This window comes from Pseudopodoces humilis, chromosome 9 (genome assembly GCF_049639895.1).
Source record: "Pseudopodoces humilis isolate 2021_Gansu_Grassland_sample_001 chromosome 9, ASM4963989v1, whole genome shotgun sequence".
Classification (NCBI taxonomy): Eukaryota; Metazoa; Chordata; class Aves; order Passeriformes; family Paridae; genus Pseudopodoces; species Pseudopodoces humilis.
In genome coordinates, this window is record NC_142208.1 from 16,019,467 (window position 1) to 16,027,722 (window position 8,256).

Below are 8,256 nucleotides of genomic sequence, written 5' to 3' on the forward strand. Positions count from 1 at the left end.
CACTAACACTAAAGAAACATGTTTGGGGCAATAAAATTATTTACTAAAAAACATCAGTTTATATAAAAATGCAAAGTAAAGGTAAAATAAATAACTAATGTTGTCGTCATATTTTTCTCCACTCTTTAATGAACTTGTGTGTTAAAGATTCAAAGTAAAACTTAACACAGAGGAGAAAGAGGTGCAACAGCCACCAGAAGCAAAGCCTGACCAGGAATCTGTAGCTTAAGTCAATCAGGTATCAAAGCCCCAAGCTGGTTTGGCTACACTCTGATTAGCACATGCCAAAAAATACCAAGGTTGGTTCTTCACATTACCAAAAATATGATGCCCAAGAATTATTTCAGCAGCTGACACCACAGTTGTACAGCAAAGCTACTGGAAGAACTGTAAGAATACATATATTACATAATAATACAAATACATAATAATACAAATATTCTTACAGCTCTGTAAGAATAATTCACATGAAGAAATTCCTTCATACATACAGTAAAGGGAAAATACATGTATCACAATACAGAGATTTAACTACTTACAAAAGAAAGCTAGCACAAAACATAAATACTATATTTCACGCCCTATAGCTAGCATACATGACAAATGTCAACACTAAGATAACTAATACTTACTCTGAAACTAGATTTTAACCTTTTATAAAAGGAAATAAATGAAGTTTCATATTTTTATTCTCTAAGCTGTACAAAGGCAAAGATAGGGCTTTTGTTTAGAAAAAGACCGCCTCTAAAATATTTAAAGGTAATTTGTTCCTGGAAGTTAAAGTCATTTGCAACAGCTTACAAGAGCATGACAGAATTTTTCATCAGCCCGCAGTGGTTTTAAACATGATTACTCTCTTGCTATCACATTTATAATGTGTAATCTCTAAAAATTCTGGTTTCCCACACTACCTTTGGCTTAGTTCTGCAAAACAGTCTAACCTGAGCAGCTATATGGCCAGGAAGTCTGGACTTTGGGACCTGCTCCCTTCCCAAGTTCCCTGAAAGGTTAACTTCTTACTGCCCAGGCAGGCAATCAGTGTCACCACACTGCAATCACAGACCTACTCTCAGCCACCTCCTGTTCTGTACAAACAGTAAAGCAAGAGAGTGCCTCATGCAAAGGTGGGAGTACAGGGAAGGAAGAACACATCGAGAGGACTCCTCTACCCGCACATCTTGGAACATCTGGGCAGGGTTTTCGGACAAGGAAGGAGGGCTGCGTTCTGTTCTTCCTGCCTCTGCTTATTGGAAAGCACATGAGGAACCTGGCCTCTAGTCACTGCTCCTGCAAACAGGTCTTTCCTCCATGAAGAGCTGCAGAGTAGCAGAATTCCACAAGGAAGCTCCTGAGCCATAACCACTAAGACACTTTTCACAAGTTAGACCAACAGATATCCCTGAACAGATCTAATGTTTGAGCTAGGAATTACTATATGGCAGAAGATAAATCTTTCAAGCTTTTTCTCTTGTTTTCTAAAGCACAATGGGACAAGAACTCAAGCATGACCCTTGTAAACCACTTCTGAATTACTGCTGTGAGTGTATACTCAGTAAGTGATCTTACTTACAGCTTTTACTATTCCCTTTTCAACCTTCCCTCCCTCGCGTGAATATCAATATTTCCTGCCTGAACAGGTGATATCTGTCAGCTTGTTGCTCTCTCCACAATACCAGAACTGAGAGGTAAGCTGATTTAATGCACATCTTATAGAGAAAAAGAGTTTTGAGATAATCTCTTACATTTTTGTGGAAAAAGTAGCTACACAAACAAGATGGTTCTAACTCAATGTCCCAACTGAAAGACAGATACACCTCAGACCTTTAGCTAGCCCATGTGCCAGCCAGCACAGGTTCATCACCACCACAGCACAAGCTCATGCTTGCTCTATACTGGCAGAGGGTCAAGGAGGGAGACTCAAGAGCAAGTCAGTGCTGAAACTGCAGACAAGGCTGCTTCATTATTTTTGTGTCCATCTTGCTCTGAACACGAGGCTTGTGGCACACTTGCTCATCACTGATGAGAAATACCATAAGGCATACAAGAGTATTTGCCTCTGAGGAGGTGGAAGACTGTTGTCACTGAGTCTGTTTTCCCTCTTCCCCAGTACAAGTTATTTGTATCAAACATTCATTTTGTTTCCACTCAAAAAACATCTCTGTCTAAATTAGAACCCAGTCACTTGAAGAGATATGGAGAAAGGGATAATTTTGTGCTCTGTCATATAACATGAAGGTTGGCTGGGATATGGAGAATGACAGAAATAATACATATACCAGATAGGAAGGAATGGAGATAACGGGCCACTTCACTGGATAAAAATGCTGAGGATACTCCTTTGCACATAGTAACACATTGCCAAAACTAAGCCAAACATAATACTGACACATGGTGTTGAACATCGTATTACTACTCAGCAGTTACAATACACAAAGCTCAAATAAGCAGGAAAAAAATCTTATGACAAGTGGTCATTACCATAAACAACAATTTCCCCAAAAAGCAGGAAGCAGTCACTTTATACCATTTTCTGTTCCTCTGTATAAAGGCAACTGACCATGAAGTTTTGATCAACACAATTACAAAGCTACAATTACACCAGAAGGCTGTTGTACAAAACAGACAACCAGTGAAGATCAGTCTGATCTGATGGGAGGGAAAGATACACAGGAGTAATGTAGGGGGTGCAGAATATCTCAATTTTTACAATAGCTTCAAGATTTCTTAGTATCCAAACAAATCAGACCACAGAGAAGTTTTTATGACATGCTTTAAAAAAACTAATGATTTATATGAGCTCATTTCAATGAGCAAATCTCCCAAATGACTGAAAACATCATATTTATCATTTTTAATAGTCTGCATTAACTCCCTTTTGAAACTGAAAAACTCGATCTCATCAGTTCTTGTTCGCTTTCTAAAGGAAAGGCACACAGCAAAATTACTTTCCTTCAGAAAGGTGCTAGTGCCTTTTTACTGGTCCCAGAGCAAAAACCTGTTTGTTTCAACTTCTGAGAAAACTGATACTTTTTAAAAAACCAAACCTAGGACAACAAAAAATCCCACACACAACCCAAGACAACCACATGGTCACCTATATTATCCTGAAACTGAAGGAAATGTACCTATTTAACACAAAAATCAAAACTATTTCCAAAAGATGGAACCGAAGAAGAACACCAGTAATTCAGAATATTGCCTACAGTGCTTTTAATGTTTTTGTTCTGCAACTTTCTGGAAGTAGCAAGGTTTTGCTATTCTTACAAAGACCTAGACTCTGGAGCTAAGAACACTCTTTGGAAAGGGAAATGTCCTTGCTTTTCTTTCATTAACAGCTTGACTAGGTCTTCTACGAGCATTCATGGAACACTTGGTTCTTTTCAGATATAAAAAATTACTGGCTTTTTTTTTTCCCTATAGAAAATCCTGGAAAAGAAACTCATGTGCTAGAAGTCAGAAACTTCCAACTAATCTTTAAGCTCGCAGGCCATTGTAACAAATGCCTCCCACACATTTGTCCAAATCAACCCAAAAGGCAATATTGGAATAGACTCCAATCTGGTTGTAGTATGTGGCACTCTCTCTTTTGCCCGTGCAGATTCTCAACTTGTTACACCACAGGTAACACTTTCTTCACCTATGCATTTTGAATTACTGCCAGAAACATTGTTTTAACAGTTAATGAAAAGTATAAGGCACAGTTTTCCAAGTGACTCTCAGGTGCAATCGCTTCTATATTCTTCCAAAGAAGGCCACACTAAGCTCAGTTTTTTGTTAGGCTGATTCATCATCCTGGGCAAAGTACAATACAGCATACAAGTTACAAGAGTGAAAGTGATTAAAAACTGAATACAAAAAAGCCCAGCTTAGTCTTGACCTAACCTTAAAACTACCACTACTTCCAACCCCTGCCATCACCACCAGATTTCTACTTCAATAACATTTTATACACTGTTGACTCAAATCTCCTGGTGGGACTGATTCACATCTTTATCACTGTAAAAAAGCTCTAGAAAAATATTTGAAAAACTTCTGCTATCAGCATGGCTTCTGAAGAGCAACCCCATGGAGGCAAAAGTCATTGACAATACAGCATCAACAAAATCACAGTGAAAGACTTCTCTGTTTCCTAGCTACCTCCAAATATGTGTGGACATATATGTTACAAAATCCGAATAATTTCTGTGAATCTTGTACAAGCATAATTGATTAGAAAAAGTTACGAGTAGTTTCAAATTTAGGGAAGAGGACAGAAAGAGGAAAGGAAGAGCAGGAATATATGGAGTAAGACTGAAAAACAAATTTTCTTCACATACATTGTAACACTGGCCATCTCTGTGCTCTGACTTCCTGTACACAAATACACATTACACAATTTCCATCACTTGCAAGAAACAAAAAAAGGTCAGAATTAGCTTTTCCTAAATCCTACTGCCAGTTTATACCGCCTTTTAGTGCTTTCTATGTTAACAATGAATCTTGCTGAACATATAAAAACAAGCTCTGTCTTCACAATTTATCCCTAACACAGCTTTTCAAACCAAAAGAACAAGAACATCCACCTCTCTTCTGCAGAGACCTTGTTGTTGATTACTGTTGGTGACTCTTTGTACCTTGCCCCTCCTTAGCCAACCATCAATTCTTCCTTGGATTTTTGACCCTCCTTCTGATAGTAAGTGTTACAGGAAGATAACACAATCCTACCATAGCAGGAAAAAGCATTCAAAGAAGTACAAGCACCAAACCACTCATCAAAGAAATAATCCTTTAAATATCTGTTCACTGCTATAAGTCAGCTTTCACCCATGAAGTTAGAACCTGGAGTGCCACAGCATATTAAGAAGCAATTATATATTCTTTATATTGATGTCCACTTCATAGTCTGTCTACAACAATAAAAGAATCCTGAATGGCACAACTTCAAGCCAAAAAGGGTAGTTCCATTAGCAAGAACCTGTTCCACAAGAAAATGGGTATAAATGTTTATGTTTCCACAGAGTGTATATATGTGATTGAAAGTGTCCTTTAAAGAGGAAAGCTTGGAAGTTTAAGGCTACATATATTTCTATCCATACCATAACTGGAACACCTACTCTAGGAGAAGATTGCAGGAAAGAAAAAAAAAAGATGTTAAAGCCAGAGTTCCCTAAATTTACTGAGGAAAACTTCACATTAATAGCGAGCAAAGACTTTAGTACAAAATCAGTAATCACCTCCCATTTCAGTGATGTGAATTTACACTGCTTGTGAAAAACAACAAAAAAGAATCTGCATGTTATGTCTCAGATAGTGATTTCTGTCCAAAACACCTCGCAACATTTGGGAAAGTTGACTACAGAATCCCGTAACATAAATGGATCTAGAAATATTTTTAAGGAATTATCACATTAATAGCTAACAATCAGCTGAGTATCAAACAACAACAACAAAAAAATCTGTATTTTCAATGACAGTACAAACATTAAATCCTATGGATAACTTCTGACATAGGTGCAAGCAATCCTCTTATGTCCCAGCAATCACTTCCATTAGTCAGTAAGTTTAAAAAGAACTTCAACTACAGCCCAGTTTGGATGGTTTTGCAGTCTCAGAGATCAGTACATTCAAAAAGATAAAAAAAAAAACAAAAAAAAAAAATAACACAACTAAAGGAAACTAAGCTTCACCGTACTCCATCAAAAGCATTTCCCAGAAAGAGTGAAAGCAAATTCCAACAGAAAATAAAACACATTTAAGCACCATCTACATAGAAAGCAAGAGTCCCATCTTGCATAACCACCTTTTCAAGACTACACTTGTATTTCGATCGTGCCATCTCCTTTACTTTCCTTCCTTTTTTCACAGCCACAGACAAGCAACCACTAAGTTTTACTATCAAATCCAACCAATCTCGGCCGCCAGATATCCGCAAGGGACGACCATCCTTTGCAAAGCTCGAATGAATGAAAGCTTGAACAGCACGGCACAAACGCCAGGGGAAGGATCCGCGGATTACAGGAGATTAGGGAGGTTGCAGAGGGGGGTATCGGACTCGCGGCGCACCCCGGCCAAAAAGAAGCACTCGGTTCTCCGTGCCGGACCGACAGCCCGACTCGCAGCCGTCGGGTGTCGCCGCACCACACCGGGGCACCGACGGCTCTCTCGGGGCAGCCCAGGCACTGGAAGTGCAGGCCCCACCGACAGCCGGCCCGGCCCCGCAGGCCGGTGGCACCGGCCCGGCCGCGGGCGATACGGACACTCCCGCCCGGGCGCGTTCCGGGGATCCCCGGGGCTCTGTAGAGCCTCCCGTGGCGCGCAGCACGGTGGGCCCAACGCGTCACCCGACCGGGTGCCAGCGGGCCTCGGCGGAGGAGGAAGCGGCAGCGGCGGCAGCGCCTCGGGTCCGGGCCGCGGCCGGCCCGCCGGGCGCGGTGCCGGCAGCGATGCCGCCCACCCACCCGCCCGCTCGCCCGCAGCGGGCACCGCACGGCCCCGCCGGTGGGCCCGGCCACCCGGAGCCCCCTCAGGCCTCACTCACCACCGCAGCCGCTGCCACCGCCACTGCCGGGCCCGCTTCCGGCTCCCGCCCCGCCGCTCCCCGCCCGCCGCTGCCACGTCCGCGCTCCGCCCGCCGGGGCCCGGATGCGGCGCAGGCGCTCGGAGGCCCCGGCCGCTGACGTCCAGGCTGGGGCGGGCGGCGGCTGCGGGAAGGGCCGTAGGGCTGATCCTCGCGCAGCCCCAATCAGCGCTGTGCGCACGGGCAGCTGAGGCGTAAGCAGGGCACGGCCGAGCGCTGCTGAGCCGCGGCCACCATTGGCCACGGTGCCCTTGGCCGCCTGTCCCGCCAGCGGCCTGTGAAAGACCGCGACAGGGGAGCAGGCAGGGCCAGCTCTGCACCAAGTTGCAAAGAGTTGTTCACTCCCTACTAATAACAGCGGAGAGGTTGTCCCTCCCCACTCGCCACTGGTGTGGCCACACGTTAAGTACTGCCTTCAGTAGGCCCTATCGGCCCCCTTTCTATAGAAAGGGCATTGAGGTGCTGGAGAACGTCCAGAGAAGAGTAGCAAGGCTCGTGAAAGGTCTAGAAGACTGACAGGAATGGGTGAGGGACCCGGGATAGTTTTGTCTCGAGAAGAGTAGGCTTGTGGGGGATCTCATCGCCCTCTACAACTGCCCAAAAGGAGGTTGCAGTGAAGTGAGGACAGGTCTCTTGTGTGGCTGCAGAGAGGACAAGAGGAAATGGCCTAGAGCTGAGACAAGGGAGACTCAGATGTTACAAAAATTTTTCACTGTCAAGGTGGTCAAGCATTGGAATAGATTGACCAGGAACGTGGTGGAGTCACCACCCTGGAGGTGTTTAAGAGGCATCAGGACCTGGTGCTGAGTGATGTGGTTTAGGGGTTACAGTGGTAGTGCTGGGTGGATGGCTGGACTCAATGATCTGAGGTCTCTTCCAGCATTGATGATTCTGTGATTGTGTTGGTGTGTGCCCACCAGCAATATGCAGTGGCACCAGATGAGTGGTGCTGTAGTGCTGGCAATGGAGTAGTCAACCAAGCAATGGCATTATGGCAAAAGGACATCCTCTGGATGTTATGGTATTAGGCTATTTGTCATTGAGAGCTAAGCATATGCAGGATGAGGAAGCGGTAAGGGTAAGCTTGTCCTCAGGACCTTAACAGAAAATAATTTTTCAAACCTTGTAGGAAAGGGGGAACATGGACTTTAGTTCTTTTATAAGTCCCTGGCTTGGGATGGCTAGGAGGTCTTGTCTGTCATGGTCCTAAAGAAAAAACACTGAAAGATTCTGCTCCACTCTAGTGAGACCCCTTCTGGAGACCTGTGTCCAGTTCTGAGGTCCTCAGCACAGGAAAGGCATAAATCCATTGGAGCAGGTCCAGAGGGAGGCCAAGAAAATTGTCAGAGGAGAGATGGCAGCTTCTCTTACTAATAAAAGCTGAGAGGGTTGTTCAGCCTGAAGGTTTTGAGGAGACCTTATTGTGGTCTTTTAATACTTAAAGGAGCTTTTAAGAAAGCTGGAAACAGATTTTTTTAGTAGGGCTTATAGTTACAAGATAAGGGGTAATGGTTTTAAATGAAAAGAGTATAGATTTAGACAAGATATAGGGAAAAAAAAATTCTGCTACGAGGCTGGTGAAGCACTAACAGGCTGCCCAGAGTGGTGGCAGATGCCCCATCCTTGGAAACACTAAAGGTCACGTTGGACAGGGCTCTGAGCAATCTGATAAGAGTTGAAAAAGTCCCTGCTCATTGCAG

General features: G+C 43.6%; 1 protein-coding gene across 3 annotated transcripts in view; it reads right to left on the bottom strand.

Annotated features, from left to right (window-relative positions):
* SEC24C (SEC24 homolog C, COPII component) overlaps window positions 1-6,599 on the bottom strand; it is a 38,970-nt gene extending 32,371 nt beyond the window's left edge. For all 3 annotated transcript variants that reach the window (XM_014250382.2, XM_014250381.2, XM_014250380.2), the window contains exon 1: window positions 6,518-6,599. The gene's annotated coding sequence lies outside the window, so the exon portion shown is untranslated. The remainder of the gene's footprint in view (window positions 1-6,517) is intronic.
* Between the last annotated feature and the right edge of the window lie 1,657 nt (window positions 6,600-8,256).